At 41.3% G+C, this 18,165-nt stretch overlaps 2 non-coding genes and 5 pseudogenes across 2 annotated transcripts; all 7 read left to right on the plus strand.

Annotated features, from left to right (window-relative positions):
- The first annotated feature begins 704 nt into the window (after positions 1-704).
- Positions 705-845, plus strand: LOC112433276 (U2 spliceosomal RNA; annotated as a pseudogene).
- Positions 846-5,638: 4,793 nt separating this feature from the next.
- LOC112433273 (U2 spliceosomal RNA) lies at positions 5,639-5,849 on the plus strand (annotated as a pseudogene).
- A 1,892-nt stretch (positions 5,850-7,741) lies between these two features.
- On the plus strand, positions 7,742-7,854 carry LOC112433270 (U5 spliceosomal RNA). The gene has a single exon (XR_003023442.1). It is a non-coding gene; the product is annotated as a U5 spliceosomal RNA (small nuclear RNA).
- Positions 7,855-8,953: 1,099 nt separating this feature from the next.
- LOC112433267 (U2 spliceosomal RNA) lies at positions 8,954-9,094 on the plus strand (annotated as a pseudogene).
- Positions 9,095-13,887: 4,793 nt separating this feature from the next.
- Positions 13,888-14,098, plus strand: LOC112433274 (U2 spliceosomal RNA; annotated as a pseudogene).
- Positions 14,099-15,985: 1,887 nt separating this feature from the next.
- On the plus strand, positions 15,986-16,098 carry LOC112433271 (U5 spliceosomal RNA). The gene has a single exon (XR_003023443.1). It is a non-coding gene; the product is annotated as a U5 spliceosomal RNA (small nuclear RNA).
- A 1,099-nt stretch (positions 16,099-17,197) lies between these two features.
- On the plus strand, positions 17,198-17,298 carry LOC112433275 (U2 spliceosomal RNA; annotated as a pseudogene).
- The last annotated feature ends 867 nt before the right edge of the window (positions 17,299-18,165 follow it).

Here is an 18,165-nt window from a genome sequence, read left to right on the forward strand (position 1 = left end):
AAAATACTATGCAGTGTGCAGCCTCAGGTGATGAACTCATTATACACATAAAACATAACCTATACATTTACACATACCTAGAAGACAAAGTGCAGCAGCAAAATCAGTGTCACACAGCAACAGCAGGCCTCTCCTCATCCCTGTTTAGCACAAGTAAGGACCACATAAACGGATGGTGTAACAGATAAAACGCAGTTCCAATTACTATTTTTCTCGTTCAAAGCAATCAAAAACACTTTGGGAGCTTTTAGCCATGAGAACTAATAGTTAGCAAAGAAAAATACACCAAATTTAAATGTATAATTTAGTACAGGGAGAGGAGCTACAGAAAGTGTGCCTCACCAGTGTGGAGTCCATGCAGCTCTGGCTGGGAAACCCCACACACGCAACATGTTTACAAGTGGCGTCACACTGATTAATGCCCCACTTCAACAGTGACACGTGGAACCTTAGTTTTACATAAATTAAATTTACACAATAAAAAATAAATCAACTATATACAATACAGTTTTGAGAATGTTCACACTCAGTATATTATATCTCAGCTACACGCACAGTTCCAGGAAGCTCCGCAGGCCTCTGAAGTACTGTAGGTGGGCGGAGATTTGAAGCGGCTCCCTCCCTGTGAGCCAAGTGAAAGAGCGCACCGTCACAAGCGAGAAGTGTCCCGAGAAGGCGGCTCAGCCAGGAACCTGCGGGAGGCCATCGCTTCTCGGCCTTTTGGCTAAGATCAAGTGTAGTATCTGTTCTTATCAGTTACAAGGCGAGAAGCAATGCAGGATGGCGGCGGCGTCGGCCAATTTTCATGAGAGAAATACATGGATGCAAGGTACAAGAAATACTTTGAGATTCGAGTTGATGGAGAAAGAGGACGAGATTCATGACAGAATTAACTTCGGACGAAGGATCCTTTACGAGGCTTTAAAGATAAAGCCTGAGGAAATCTACTGCCTCCAGCAGAGTACGGCAAGTAAACATTATGATGTAACCTTTTGCACGGGAGAATGTGCGGAGGAGGTGAGAAGGAGATTTCACGGAGAAGAAAACGAAGAACTAAAGAAATATACGGTAACTCCTTTGTACAGAAATGATTATAGGATTTTAACGATCCATATGTATAACCCTTGGGTTTCGGAAGAGACAATTAAGTACTTCTTAGGAAGGTACGTCACAGTACTACCAGGAGTGCGCAAAATAAAGGATGGCTTAGGACTATGGACCGGAAAAAGACAATTCCGAGTCAAATTAAATGTGGATACGTCTACCGAGGACGGATATTGCCATCCACCCGCGGTATTCTCCATAGGAGCAGATAGGGGTTTCCTAGTGTATGCTGGGCAGCCCCAAGCGTGCAGAAAATGTGGCAGTACCGGACATAATGCGGACAGGTGTGAACAAATGAGGTGCAGGAGTTGCGGGAAGATAGGCCACATAACTAAAGACTGTAAGGAACCTAGAAAATGTCATTTGTGCGATTCAGAGACCCATATGGCAAGAGACTGTACTAGGCCAAGGTCATATTCTGAAGCGGCAGGAAATGAACATTACAGAAAATCGGATGCAGAAGCTGATATCGGAAAAAGAACACAGGAGGCGTCAACGGCTGCCGAAGATCACCTTAACGAGGAGAGAGTTGGGAGCAAGGAAGGCGGAGTAGAGCAGAGGAATAAGGAGGAAGGAACATTACGTGAATCGGACGCCGAGAGAGAGAAACAAGCAGAGGACGGACAGGTGTGGGCAGTAGTAGCGAAGCCGCGGAGAAAATCAGCAAAGAGGCGGAGAAAGGTGAGCTCAGGTGCTTCTCCAGAAGAGACAAAAACGGAAAATAAAGAGGATAGGGAGGAACGGATCGAGCAGGTGGAAAATACGGAGGGACATGTTTTGAGGGGTACACAGACTGAATGCATGCATACCCCCTTAAGTGACTTCACTAGTGATGGGGATACGGGGGAAGAGGCTGAAAGCGAAGAAAAATCGGAAGATTCCTTTATTAAGAACTTATTGGCGCAGGTTAATATGAAGAGTTAAAAATGGGGATACTGAAATAAAACTCCTATGGTTTTGATTTGTTTTGGTTTTGTTTTTGAGACCCTTTTTTTTTTATTTGATTTATGTTTTAAGACATGGGAAACTTTCGAATAATAACATTAAATGTAAGGGGACTTAGGAATGCTCGGAAAAGAAAAATGGTTTATGAATTTTTGTTGTATTATAATTTTGATGTCTGCTTGTTGCAGGAAGTACATTTAAAAGATGAGGGGGATGTTGACCTCTTTACGAAGGAATGGAGAGGAGGTGAATCGGTCTGGAGTATAGGGGGAGTACATGGGACTGGGGTAGGAGTGTTATGTGGGAATAAAAGTATACGAATAAAGGACAGTTATACTTTAATACAGGGAAGGGTTATGGTTGTAGATGTGGAAAAAAGTGGGACACAAAACCGTATAATAAATGTGTATGCATATGTGGATCCCAAATTAAGAAGAGAACTTCTTTCAAAAATGGACACTTGTTTTATGACAAGGAAAAATATTTTTGTGGGAGGGGATTTCAATTGTTCACTGGAGAAAATAAAAACTTCGCTCCCTTTTAAGACCTTTATAAAAAAATACGGTTTAATAGATGTAATGGCCACATTACAAGGGAAAAGAGTGGGGTACACATGGAAGAACACAAGAGGGATGGAAAGTAGATTAGATTACATCTTGATAGAGAAAAAGTGTAAAATAAAACAAGGGAAAATAATACCGGCTTTGTTCACAGATCATCAAATGATAGTGGTGGATTTGGAGATAGAAGGAATAGATTATGGAAAAGGATACTGGAAACTGAATAACGAAGTACTTATGGAAAAAGAATATAAGGAAAGGTTTGCAGAGCTCTTCCCTTTATGGGAGGAGATGGAAAGCTTATATATAAATAAATTGGATTGGTGGGAGGATGTAAAAAACAAAATAAAAAAGTTCACGGTGGATTACTGTACGGAAAGGTCCAGCGTAAGGAAAGAGGAATTTCGTATATTGCAAAAAGAAATAGAATATACTTATACACTACAAAATGAAAAAGGAAACAACAAAAACATGGACGAGAAAATGGAAAGTTTAAGATTGAAGCAGGAAGAACTACTTGAAAGGAAGGCAAGGGCTGAAACATATAAGATAAAGCAGGAGGAGTATGAGGAGAACGAGAAATGTTCGGCCTTTTTCTTTAAAAAGATGAAAAGTAAGGAAAAAAAGGGAGTTATAATAAAATTAGAGAAGGATGGGAAAATGATAGAAGGGAAGGAAAATATGCTTAAAACGGCGAAGGAGTATTATGAGGTCTTGTTTAGAAAAGAAAAATTAGAGGGAGAAAAAGGGGATTTTTTCTTAAAGAAAATAAAAAAGAGATTAACGGGAGAAGAAGCCGACAGTTTAGAAGGGGAAGTTACAATAGGGGAGGCATATAAAGTATTAAAAGGAATGAAGGCAAACAAAGTGCCAGGGATAGATGGATTAACAAAGGAATTTTACGAAACTTTCTGGGGAATGGTGGGGATACATTTGTTGGGAGTTTTTAAGGAAATCATGGAGGGAAAGGAGATGACAGAGAGTATGAAGACGGGTGTGGTTTCTATTCTATTCAAGAAAGGTAACCCACAACAACTTGATAATTATAGACCGTTAACTATGCTATGTGTGGATTATAAGATCCTGAGTAGGATATTGGCAAATAGACTCGCGGGAGTAATGATGCAAATAGTGGAGAAGGATCAGACGTGGGGTTAGGGGGAGGCAAATGTCTTGGAACGTGCAACTACACAGAGACATACTCACATACGTTAGAGATAGAAATTTGCCAGCACTATGTGTGAGCCTAGATCAACAAAAGGCCTTTGATAGGGTAGATTATGATTTTTTGTGGAGGGTAATGCAGTGTATGGGCATGGGAGAGAAATTTAAAAAATGGGTAAAAAATTTATACAACAGCATAAGTCTGAAAATAAAAGTAAATGGATTCCTTACAGAAAAAGTGTATCAAACAAAGGGTTTGAGGCAAGGATGTCCATTATCTGTTGTTCTTTATGTACTGTATGTTGAACCTTTGGCTTGCGCAATAAGGGAAAGCCAGAGAGTAAAAGGGATTCCGATGCCGCGGGGGGAAGTTTTAAAGATATCGCAGTATGCGGACGATACAGTATTATATCTGGCAGATGATGATAGTTTAAAGGGTGCGATAGAAATTTTAGATATTTATGAAAAAGCGACTGGATCAAAGATAAATAAAGAGAAGTCGATGTATAAATATTTGGGGACATGGGAGGGTAGAAGAGACAATATCTGTGATTTTACTTTGTGCCAAGGCCCAATGAATATTTTAGGAATCACCTTTGGAAATAAGGAAGGAGATGAGCTTAGCAATTGGAAAAAAAGGTTAAGTGCGGTAGAAAAGAAGCTAGGCCTTTGGAAAGCAAGGAAATTAACAATTACGGGGAAGGTTCTGATTATAAAGAGTGAGGTGGTGCCGAAGTTATTACATCTGGCCTATGTGTTTTCGATGCCTCAGATCTACAGAGCGCAAATAACCAGAGCGATATTTAAATTTATTTGGGGGGGTTATGAGTATGTCAAAAGAACGCAAATGTATCAAGAAATTGAAGATGGTGGGAAAGGGGTACCAAATGTCCCTTTGAAGTTAGATACAATGTTTTATGCAAATGTATGCAAGCTATTGAAACAGAACTATGTCCACAAATGTCAAATATTGTTATGGTTTTGGTTAGCGATTCCATACCGTTTTTTGATAGGGTGGGAAAATAAGGGACCAAAGGCGGAAACTAGACCAAAATATTTTCAGAGGATGCTGGGATGGGGAAAGAAACATGCTGAATGTAAAGAGGTGGATACCGTACTAAACCATAAACTTTTATATAAGAAAATGGTATGGAAAGCTAATTATAACCAGGTACCGGTGAGTCCAGAAGTGTGGAAATGTGCACAGGATAAGACCTTTAAAAATGTTTTGAAGGATTTTAATTGGATGCATTTACACAAAAGGTTACCCGTGAGGATCATCATGTATGCACATAACTTGGGAAAACAGAAAAAGTGTCCGAGGGACAACTGCGTAGAAGAGGAAACAATAGAACACGTACTTTGGGGATGCGAATACGCAAAAAAGGTATGGGAAAGGGTAAAGGGGAAGTATAAAGGTTTGGGCACGGTGACTTATGAAGAGATTACCGTTTTCAGGGCTAACAGCATAGAAAAAGAGAGATACAAAATACGTTGTATGTTGTTAACAATTGTAAAAATGAAATTGTGGAAGGCAAGACAGAGTTGTATAACGGGAGGATATAAAGAGGGGGAAATAGGTACGACTAAAGCTGTAGAGAGGGAATTTGAAAAGACATACTGGCATGAACTACAAAAATGGGGAATAGACACGATCAAGGATAGATGGAAAGATTTCCCTTCCTTCTTTACTGCGAAGGCACCTAAAAAGTGGTGGTAGGTAAAGAGTAAGGAAGGGAGAAAGGGAAAAGGAGCAATGAAAAGCAATAAGTTATATGAATATGTTACATGAAAATGATTGGTTTGCGATGAATGAATGTGGGAAAGAAATGAAATGTAAATATGTCTTTGTAATGGAAATGGAAAAAGTTTTTTGAATTGTTGTGGAAAGAAAATAAAAGAAGTAAAAAAAAAAAAAAAAAATCTGTTCTTATCAGTTTAATATCTGATACGCCCCCGATTTGGGGGCAACGTATTAAATGCATTTTTAGAACAGGGAGCCGAATAAGGGGCTCGCTCCGTTCGCTCCACGCATCGACCCGGTATTGCAGCGCCTCCGGGAACGGTGCCCCCTTTGCTGACTTTGTGCAAAAGCAAGAAAGCCAAACAAAGTAAGGTCGGCCAAACCAAGAGCCAGAAAGCAGCCGCAAGCGGCGAAAGTGCAGGGATAGAAGCTCAGAGAAATAAGGAAAAAAACTGGGAAGATAGCGAGGAACTGAATATATTATTAAAGGAACAGGAGGTTTTGTTTCAGGAGAGGGCAAAAACATGAATGTTTAAATTTATGCAGGAGGAGTATATGCAACAGGAGAAGTGCTCGGCCTATTTTTTTGCTCAAATGAAAAAGAAAGAGGAAAAAGGGAAGGGAAATCGGTTACTGGACGGGATAATATTTTGAAGATGGTAGAGGAGTACTACAGTTCATTGTTTGGTGTGGAAGAAGTAGATAGAGGGGCTCAAGAAATGGTTTTAGGTTTTCTGAAAGAGAGGTTACCAGAGGACGCAAGGAAGCTTTTGGAAAGGAGCATAACAAACCACGAACTATACGAGGCGATAAAGACAATGAAGAATAACAAGGTACCTGGGATAGATGGACTCACAAAGGAGTTTTACATCACCTTTTGGGATGTCATCGGAGACCACTTGTTGGAGGTATTTGAAGAAATGTGTGAAACGGGTAGAATGCCAAAGAGTATGAGGACGGGTGTGATAAGTTTTCTACATAAGAAAGGCTCACCTGCTGTGCTTTCAAATTATAGGCCTCTTTCAATGGTCTGCGTGGACTACAAAATTTTGAGTCGAACTCTAGCAAGACGCCTGGCCCGAGTCTTGCCTGCTATTATTAATGCAGACCAGACATGCGGGGTAAAGGGCAGGCAGATTGGTTGGAACTTACAATTACATAGAGATGTGCTTACATACATCGAAGAGAGGAACTTGACAACAATATGCGTAACACTTGATCAGGAAAAAGCTTTTGATAGGGTCAATCATGATTTCTTATGGAGGGTGATGAGAAATTTTGATATAGGAGGTAAATTTTTGAATTGGATAAGTATGATGTATACTGACATAATCTGCAAGATAAAGATAAATGGACACTTAACAGAGGAAGTACAACAAACGAGAGGGCTACGGCAGGGTTGCCCCCTGTCCGCCCTACTCTATGTTATATATGTAGAACCTTTAGCATGTGCAATAAGAGGAAACGAGAAAATTAGAGGAGTGCCCTTGCCAGGGGGGAGGTGTTGAAGATCTCCCAGTACGCTGACGACACAGTTCTTTACTTGGAAGATGATGGAAGTGTGAGGGAGATGATACGAACAATACAGACCTTTGAGAGCGCTGCGGGGTCAAAGGTCAATGAGGAGAAATCAAAATATACATTTTTGGGACGATGGGCAGGTAGGAGACAGACGCTTTGCGGGCTTTCTTTGTGTGAAGGGTCCATGCAGGTCCTGGGCATTGATTTTGGAAATCCAGCAAATTACAACTGGGATTTGAAGATAGCGAAGATCTTAAAGAAATTGGGGATGTGGTCAAAAAGAAAGCTCACTATAACTGGCAAAGTTTTGGCCGTAAAAGCTGACATCTTACCTGCCCTACTCCATTTGGCATATGTCTTTCCAATGCCACAGACTCATAGGAAGGTGCTAACACGGGGAATTTTTAAATTAATATGGGGGGGGGGGGGGGGGGGGGGTATGAATATGTAAAAGAACAACTATGTATCAGACAATATCAAAAGGTGGGAGGGATGTCCCATACATCCCTTTGAAATTGGATGTGATGTATTACAGTAACATATGTGCTCCTCTCCAGTCACCCCTTTCCTGTCAAAGTGGAACTCTGGAGCAGAGCAGGCGGGGCCTGAGATCTGCCCCTTCAGCCAAGCAAACAGGGCCTACCGTGACGCCGGAAGCCGGGACGAGGAGTCACTGCGGCTTCCTGCGAGGCCAAAGAAACACACACTCTGGCTTCTCTTCAAAACGTACAAGTCTTTCGCCTTTTACTAAAGACTTCCGTGGAGAGTGAGGCTAAGGAGTTGCACCTATTTTTGGCAGGGTCTGCCGTCTGGCTGGCCCCTCTCCTCGTTGTTCAAAAGAAGAAATAGAAGAAAGCGCGTGTAGCAGATTTCAAATGGTTGACTGCGTTGTGACGACAGACTGGCTGGAAACTGGATTTATTTCTAAAAGACAAAGTGCAGCAGCAAAATCAGTGTCACACAGCAACAGCAGGCCTCTCCTCATCCCAGTGTGGAGTCCATGCAGCTCTGCTTACAATATATAAAAGAAAATACAATTTATCAAAACAACGATTCTCCCAACAGCCACTTTAAAGTCAAATGTTATAGTGGGGTAAAACAGAGACAAATATGAAGCCACTAATAATAACTTGTAATATTTAAATCCCCACTAAGATGGATCAATTACACAATACATATTCAAACAACTTTAACTTTTCTCAACATGGCTGAAAATACTATGCAGTGTGCAGCCTCAGGTGATGAACTCATTATACACATAAAACATAACCTATACATTTACACATACCTAGAAGACAAAGTGCAGCAGCAAAATCAGTGTCACACAGCAACAGCAGGCCTCTCCTCATCCCTGTTTAGCACAAGTAAGGACCACATAAACGGATGGTGTAACAGATAAAACGCAGTTCCAATTACTATTTTTCTCGTTCAAAGCAATCAAAAACACTTTGGGAGCTTTTAGCCATGAGAACTAATAGTTAGCAAAGAAAAATACACCAAATTTAAATGTATAATTTAGTACAGGGAGAGGAGCTACAGAAAGTGTGCCTCACCAGTGTGGAGTCCATGCAGCTCTGGCTGGGAAACCCCACACACGCAACATGTTTACAAGTGGCGTCACACTGATTAATGCCCCACTTCAACAGTGACACGTGGAACCTTAGTTTTACATAAATTAAATTTACACAATAAAAAATAAATCAACTATATACAATACAGTTTTGAGAATGTTCACACTCAGTATATTATATCTCAGCTACACGCACAGTTCCAGGAAGCTCCGCAGGCCTCTGAAGTACTGTAGGTGGGCGGAGATTTGAAGCGGCTCCCTCCCTGTGAGCCAAGTGAAAGAGCGCACCGTCACAAGCGAGAAGTGTCCCGAGAAGGCGGCTCAGCCAGGAACCTGCGGGAGGCCATCGCTTCTCGGCCTTTTGGCTAAGATCAAGTGTAGTATCTGTTCTTATCAGTTACAAGGCGAGAAGCAATGCAGGATGGCGGCGGCGTCGGCCAATTTTCATGAGAGAAATACATGGATGCAAGGTACAAGAAATACTTTGAGATTCGAGTTGATGGAGAAAGAGGACGAGATTCATGACAGAATTAACTTCGGACGAAGGATCCTTTACGAGGCTTTAAAGATAAAGCCTGAGGAAATCTACTGCCTCCAGCAGAGTACGGCAAGTAAACATTATGATGTAACCTTTTGCACGGGAGAATGTGCGGAGGAGGTGAGAAGGAGATTTCACGGAGAAGAAAACGAAGAACTAAAGAAATATACGGTAACTCCTTTGTACAGAAATGATTATAGGATTTTAACGATCCATATGTATAACCCTTGGGTTTCGGAAGAGACAATTAAGTACTTCTTAGGAAGGTACGTCACAGTACTACCAGGAGTGCGCAAAATAAAGGATGGCTTAGGACTATGGACCGGAAAAAGACAATTCCGAGTCAAATTAAATGTGGATACGTCTACCGAGGACGGATATTGCCATCCACCCGCGGTATTCTCCATAGGAGCAGATAGGGGTTTCCTAGTGTATGCTGGGCAGCCCCAAGCGTGCAGAAAATGTGGCAGTACCGGACATAATGCGGACAGGTGTGAACAAATGAGGTGCAGGAGTTGCGGGAAGATAGGCCACATAACTAAAGACTGTAAGGAACCTAGAAAATGTCATTTGTGCGATTCAGAGACCCATATGGCAAGAGACTGTACTAGGCCAAGGTCATATTCTGAAGCGGCAGGAAATGAACATTACAGAAAATCGGATGCAGAAGCTGATATCGGAAAAAGAACACAGGAGGCGTCAACGGCTGCCGAAGATCACCTTAACGAGGAGAGAGTTGGGAGCAAGGAAGGCGGAGTAGAGCAGAGGAATAAGGAGGAAGGAACATTACGTGAATCGGACGCCGAGAGAGAGAAACAAGCAGAGGACGGACAGGTGTGGGCAGTAGTAGCGAAGCCGCGGAGAAAATCAGCAAAGAGGCGGAGAAAGGTGAGCTCAGGTGCTTCTCCAGAAGAGACAAAAACGGAAAATAAAGAGGATAGGGAGGAACGGATCGAGCAGGTGGAAAATACGGAGGGACATGTTTTGAGGGGTACACAGACTGAATGCATGCATACCCCCTTAAGTGACTTCACTAGTGATGGGGATACGGGGGAAGAGGCTGAAAGCGAAGAAAAATCGGAAGATTCCTTTATTAAGAACTTATTGGCGCAGGTTAATATGAAGAGTTAAAAATGGGGATACTGAAATAAAACTCCTATGGTTTTGATTTGTTTTGGTTTTGTTTTTGAGACCCTTTTTTTTTTATTTGATTTATGTTTTAAGACATGGGAAACTTTCGAATAATAACATTAAATGTAAGGGGACTTAGGAATGCTCGGAAAAGAAAAATGGTTTATGAATTTTTGTTGTATTATAATTTTGATGTCTGCTTGTTGCAGGAAGTACATTTAAAAGATGAGGGGGATGTTGACCTCTTTACGAAGGAATGGAGAGGAGGTGAATCGGTCTGGAGTATAGGGGGAGTACATGGGACTGGGGTAGGAGTGTTATGTGGGAATAAAAGTATACGAATAAAGGACAGTTATACTTTAATACAGGGAAGGGTTATGGTTGTAGATGTGGAAAAAAGTGGGACACAAAACCGTATAATAAATGTGTATGCATATGTGGATCCCAAATTAAGAAGAGAACTTCTTTCAAAAATGGACACTTGTTTTATGACAAGGAAAAATATTTTTGTGGGAGGGGATTTCAATTGTTCACTGGAGAAAATAAAAACTTCGCTCCCTTTTAAGACCTTTATAAAAAAATACGGTTTAATAGATGTAATGGCCACATTACAAGGGAAAAGAGTGGGGTACACATGGAAGAACACAAGAGGGATGGAAAGTAGATTAGATTACATCTTGATAGAGAAAAAGTGTAAAATAAAACAAGGGAAAATAATACCGGCTTTGTTCACAGATCATCAAATGATAGTGGTGGATTTGGAGATAGAAGGAATAGATTATGGAAAAGGATACTGGAAACTGAATAACGAAGTACTTATGGAAAAAGAATATAAGGAAAGGTTTGCAGAGCTCTTCCCTTTATGGGAGGAGATGGAAAGCTTATATATAAATAAATTGGATTGGTGGGAGGATGTAAAAAACAAAATAAAAAAGTTCACGGTGGATTACTGTACGGAAAGGTCCAGCGTAAGGAAAGAGGAATTTCGTATATTGCAAAAAGAAATAGAATATACTTATACACTACAAAATGAAAAAGGAAACAACAAAAACATGGACGAGAAAATGGAAAGTTTAAGATTGAAGCAGGAAGAACTACTTGAAAGGAAGGCAAGGGCTGAAACATATAAGATAAAGCAGGAGGAGTATGAGGAGAACGAGAAATGTTCGGCCTTTTTCTTTAAAAAGATGAAAAGTAAGGAAAAAAAGGGAGTTATAATAAAATTAGAGAAGGATGGGAAAATGATAGAAGGGAAGGAAAATATGCTTAAAACGGCGAAGGAGTATTATGAGGTCTTGTTTAGAAAAGAAAAATTAGAGGGAGAAAAAGGGGATTTTTTCTTAAAGAAAATAAAAAAGAGATTAACGGGAGAAGAAGCCGACAGTTTAGAAGGGGAAGTTACAATAGGGGAGGCATATAAAGTATTAAAAGGAATGAAGGCAAACAAAGTGCCAGGGATAGATGGATTAACAAAGGAATTTTACGAAACTTTCTGGGGAATGGTGGGGATACATTTGTTGGGAGTTTTTAAGGAAATCATGGAGGGAAAGGAGATGACAGAGAGTATGAAGACGGGTGTGGTTTCTATTCTATTCAAGAAAGGTAACCCACAACAACTTGATAATTATAGACCGTTAACTATGCTATGTGTGGATTATAAGATCCTGAGTAGGATATTGGCAAATAGACTCGCGGGAGTAATGATGCAAATAGTGGAGAAGGATCAGACGTGGGGTTAGGGGGAGGCAAATGTCTTGGAACGTGCAACTACGCAGAGACATACTCACATACGTTAGAGATAGAAATTTGCCAGCACTATGTGTGAGCCTAGATCAACAAAAGGCCTTTGATAGGGTAGATTATGATTTTTTGTGGAGGGTAATGCAGTGTATGGGCATGGGAGAGAAATTTAAAAAATGGGTAAAAAATTTATACAACAGCATAAGTCTGAAAATAAAAGTAAATGGATTCCTTACAGAAAAAGTGTATCAAACAAAGGGTTTGAGGCAAGGATGTCCATTATCTGTTGTTCTTTATGTACTGTATGTTGAACCTTTGGCTTGCGCAATAAGGGAAAGCCAGAGAGTAAAAGGGATTCCGATGCCGCGGGGGGAAGTTTTAAAGATATCGCAGTATGCGGACGATACAGTATTATATCTGGCAGATGATGATAGTTTAAAGGGTGCGATAGAAATTTTAGATATTTATGAAAAAGCGACTGGATCAAAGATAAATAAAGAGAAGTCGATGTATAAATATTTGGGGACATGGGAGGGTAGAAGAGACAATATCTGTGATTTTACTTTGTGCCAAGGCCCAATGAATATTTTAGGAATCACCTTTGGAAATAAGGAAGGAGATGAGCTTAGCAATTGGAAAAAAAGGTTAAGTGCGGTAGAAAAGAAGCTAGGCCTTTGGAAAGCAAGGAAATTAACAATTACGGGGAAGGTTCTGATTATAAAGAGTGAGGTGGTGCCGAAGTTATTACATCTGGCCTATGTGTTTTCGATGCCTCAGATCTACAGAGCGCAAATAACCAGAGCGATATTTAAATTTATTTGGGGGGGTTATGAGTATGTCAAAAGAACGCAAATGTATCAAGAAATTGAAGATGGTGGGAAAGGGGTACCAAATGTCCCTTTGAAGTTAGATACAATGTTTTATGCAAATGTATGCAAGCTATTGAAACAGAACTATGTCCACAAATGTCAAATATTGTTATGGTTTTGGTTAGCGATTCCATACCGTTTTTTGATAGGGTGGGAAAATAAGGGACCAAAGGCGGAAACTAGACCAAAATATTTTCAGAGGATGCTGGGATGGGGAAAGAAACATGCTGAATGTAAAGAGGTGGATACCGTACTAAACCATAAACTTTTATATAAGAAAATGGTATGGAAAGCTAATTATAACCAGGTACCGGTGAGTCCAGAAGTGTGGAAATGTGCACAGGATAAGACCTTTAAAAATGTTTTGAAGGATTTTAATTGGATGCATTTACACAAAAGGTTACCCGTGAGGATCATCATGTATGCACATAACTTGGGAAAACAGAAAAAGTGTCCGAGGGACAACTGCGTAGAAGAGGAAACAATAGAACACGTACTTTGGGGATGCGAATACGCAAAAAAGGTATGGGAAAGGGTAAAGGGGAAGTATAAAGGTTTGGGCACGGTGACTTATGAAGAGATTACCGTTTTCAGGGCTAACAGCATAGAAAAAGAGAGATACAAAATACGTTGTATGTTGTTAACAATTGTAAAAATGAAATTGTGGAAGGCAAGACAGAGTTGTATAACGGGAGGATATAAAGAGGGGGAAATAGGTACGACTAAAGCTGTAGAGAGGGAATTTGAAAAGACATACTGGCATGAACTACAAAAATGGGGAATAGACACGATCAAGGATAGATGGAAAGATTTCCCTTCCTTCTTTACTGCGAAGGCACCTAAAAAGTGGTGGTAGGTAAAGAGTAAGGAAGGGAGAAAGGGAAAAGGAGCAATGAAAAGCAATAAGTTATATGAATATGTTACATGAAAATGATTGGTTTGCGATGAATGAATGTGGGAAAGAAATGAAATGTAAATATGTCTTTGTAATGGAAATGGAAAAAGTTTTTTGAATTGTTGTGGAAAGAAAATAAAAGAAGTAAAAAAAAAAAAAAAAAATCTGTTCTTATCAGTTTAATATCTGATACGCCCCCGATTTGGGGGCAACGTATTAAATGCATTTTTAGAACAGGGAGCCGAATAAGGGGCTCGCTCCGTTCGCTCCACGCATCGACCCGGTATTGCAGCGCCTCCGGGAACGGTGCCCCCTTTGCTGACTTTGTGCAAAAGCAAGAAAGCCAAACAAAGTAAGGTCGGCCAAACCAAGAGCCAGAAAGCAGCCGCAAGCGGCGAAAGTGCAGGGATAGAAGCTCAGAGAAATAAGGAAAAAAACTGGGAAGATAGCGAGGAACTGAATATATTATTAAAGGAACAGGAGGTTTTGTTTCAGGAGAGGGCAAAAACATGAATGTTTAAATTTATGCAGGAGGAGTATATGCAACAGGAGAAGTGCTCGGCCTATTTTTTTGCTCAAATGAAAAAGAAAGAGGAAAAAGGGAAGGGAAATCGGTTACTGGACGGGATAATATTTTGAAGATGGTAGAGGAGTACTACAGTTCATTGTTTGGTGTGGAAGAAGTAGATAGAGGGGCTCAAGAAATGGTTTTAGGTTTTCTGAAAGAGAGGTTACCAGAGGACGCAAGGAAGCTTTTGGAAAGGAGCATAACAAACCACGAACTATACGAGGCGATAAAGACAATGAAGAATAACAAGGTACCTGGGATAGATGGACTCACAAAGGAGTTTTACATCACCTTTTGGGATGTCATCGGAGACCACTTGTTGGAGGTATTTGAAGAAATGTGTGAAACGGGTAGAATGCCAAAGAGTATGAGGACGGGTGTGATAAGTTTTCTACATAAGAAAGGCTCACCTGCTGTGCTTTCAAATTATAGGCCTCTTTCAATGGTCTGCGTGGACTACAAAATTTTGAGTCGAACTCTAGCAAGACGCCTGGCCCGAGTCTTGCCTGCTATTATTAATGCAGACCAGACATGCGGGGTAAAGGGCAGGCAGATTGGTTGGAACTTACAATTACATAGAGATGTGCTTACATACATCGAAGAGAGGAACTTGACAACAATATGCGTAACACTTGATCAGGAAAAAGCTTTTGATAGGGTCAATCATGATTTCTTATGGAGGGTGATGAGAAATTTTGATATAGGAGGTAAATTTTTGAATTGGATAAGTATGATGTATACTGACATAATCTGCAAGATAAAGATAAATGGACACTTAACAGAGGAAGTACAACAAACGAGAGGGCTACGGCAGGGTTGCCCCCTGTCCGCCCTACTCTATGTTATATATGTAGAACCTTTAGCATGTGCAATAAGAGGAAACGAGAAAATTAGAGGAGTGCCCTTGCCAGGGGGGAGGTGTTGAAGATCTCCCAGTACGCTGACGACACAGTTCTTTACTTGGAAGATGATGGAAGTGTGAGGGAGATGATACGAACAATACAGACCTTTGAGAGCGCTGCGGGGTCAAAGGTCAATGAGGAGAAATCAAAATATACATTTTTGGGACGATGGGCAGGTAGGAGACAGACGCTTTGCGGGCTTTCTTTGTGTGAAGGGTCCATGCAGGTCCTGGGCATTGATTTTGGAAATCCAGCAAATTACAACTGGGATTTGAAGATAGCGAAGATCTTAAAGAAATTGGGGATGTGGTCAAAAAGAAAGCTCACTATAACTGGCAAAGTTTTGGCCGTAAAAGCTGACATCTTACCTGCCCTACTCCATTTGGCATATGTCTTTCCAATGCCACAGACTCATAGGAAGGTGCTAACACGGGGAATTTTTAAATTAATATGGGGGGGGGGGGGGGGGTATGAATATGTAAAAGAACAACTATGTATCAGACAATATCAAAAGGTGGGAGGGATGTCCCATACATCCCTTTGAAATTGGATGTGATGTATTACAGTAACATATGTGCTCCTCTCCAGTCACCCCTTTCCTGTCAAAGTGGAACTCTGGAGCAGAGCAGGCGGGGCCTGAGATCTGCCCCTTCAGCCAAGCAAACAGGGCCTACCGTGACGCCGGAAGCCGGGACGAGGAGTCACTGCGGCTTCCTGCGAGGCCAAAGAAACACACACTCTGGCTTCTCTTCAAAACGTACAAGTCTTTCGCCTTTTACTAAAGACTTCCGTGGAGAGTGAGGCTAAGGAGTTGCACCTATTTTTGGCAGGGTCTGCCGTCTGGCTGGCCCCTCTCCTCGTTGTTCAAAAGAAGAAATAGAAGAAAGCGCGTGTAGCAGATTTCAAATGGTTGACTGCGTTGTGACGACAGACTGGCTGGAAACTGGATTTATTTCTAAAAGACAAAGTGCAGCAGCAAAATCAGTGTCACACAGCAACAGCAGGCCTCTCCTCATCCCAGTGTGGAGTCCATGCAGCTCTGCTTACAATATATAAAAGAAAATACAATTTATCAAAACAACGATTCTCCCAACAGCCACTTTAAAGTCAAATGTTATAGTGGGGTAAAACAGAGACAAATATGAAGCCACTAATAATAACTTGTAATATTTAAATCCCCACTAAGATGGATCAATTACACAATACATATTCAAACAACTTTAACTTTTCTCAACATGGCTGAAAATACTATGCAGTGTGCAGCCTCAGGTGATGAACTCATTATACACATAAAACATAACCTATACATTTACACATACCTAGAAGACAAAGTGCAGCAGCAAAATCAGTGTCACACAGCAACAGCAGGCCTCTCCTCATCCCTGTTTAGCACAAGTAAGGACCACATAAACGGATGGTGTAACAGATAAAACGCAGTTCCAATTACTATTTTTCTCGTTCAAAGCAATCAAAAACACTTTGGGAGCTTTTAGCCATGAGAACTAATAGTTAGCAAAGAAAAATACACCAAATTTAAATGTATAATTTAGTACAGGGAGAGGAGCTACAGAAAGTGTGCCTCACCAGTGTGGAGTCCATGCAGCTCTGGCTGGGAAACCCCACACACGCAACATGTTTACAAGTGGCGTCACACTGATTAATGCCCCACTTCAACAGTGACACGTGGAACCTTAGTTTTACATAAATTAAATTTACACAATAAAAAATAAATCAACTATATACAATACAGTTTTGAGAATGTTCACACTCAGTATATTATATCTCAGCTACACGCACAGTTCCAGGAAGCTCCGCAGGCCTCTGAAGTACTGTAGGTGGGCGGAGATTTGAAGCGGCTCCCTCCCTGTGAGCCAAGTGAAAGAGCGCACCGTCACAAGCGAGAAGTGTCCCGAGAAGGCGGCTCAGCCAGGAACCTGCGGGAGGCCATCGCTTCTCGGCCTTTTGGCTAAGATCAAGTGTAGTATCTGTTCTTATCAGTTACAAGGCGAGAAGCAATGTAGGATGGCGGCGGCGTCGGCCAATTTTTCGGAGAGGAATACATGGTCGTATGGAACGAGGAATACCTTGAGATTCGAACTAATGGATAAAGAAAAGGATTTCCATGACAGAATTAATTTCGGACGAAGGATTCTTTATGATGCATTGAAGGTACAACCAGAGGAAATCTACTGCCTCCAGCAAAGCACGGCAAGTAAGCACTATGACGTGACTTTTTGCACGGGAGAGTACGCGGAGGAGGTGAGAAAGAGATGTGGTACAGAAGAAAACGAAGAACTAAAAAAATATATGGTAACCCCGTTATACAGGAACGATTATAGGATTTTAACGGTGCACATGTATAATCCCTGGGTTACAGAAGAGACCATTAAGTACTTCCTGGGGCGGTACGTTACAGTGCTCCCAGGGGTACGAAAAATAAAGGACGGGCTAGGCCTATGGACTGGAAAAAGACAGTTTCGGGTAAAACTTAAAATGGATATGACAACGGAAGATGGATACTGCCACCCGCCTGCAGTGTTTTCCATCGGAGCAGACAGAGGTTTTTTGGTTTATGCAGGACAGCCACAAGCATGCAGAAAATGCGGCAGTACGGGACATAATGCAGACAATTGTGAGCAGGTGAGGTGTAGGAGCTGCGGGAAAAATGGCCATATCACAAGAGACTGCAAAGAGCCTAGAAGGTGTCACTTATGTGGCTCAGATACACATATGGCAAGAGATTGCACTAGGCCCAGATCATATTCGGAAGCAGCTAAAGCAGGGACCGAGGTAGAGCGGTATGAAGAAACGGATATAGGAACAAATATTGGGGAAAGCGCACAAGAGGCGCCACCAGCAGAAAGGAATCAGACTAATGAGGAAGAAGGGGGGGGGGGAGAGGATGGGGCCGAAC

The sequence above is a fragment of the Maylandia zebra genome, linkage group LG14, assembly GCF_041146795.1.
Source record: "Maylandia zebra isolate NMK-2024a linkage group LG14, Mzebra_GT3a, whole genome shotgun sequence".
NCBI classification, from domain to species: Eukaryota; Metazoa; Chordata; class Actinopteri; order Cichliformes; family Cichlidae; genus Maylandia; species Maylandia zebra.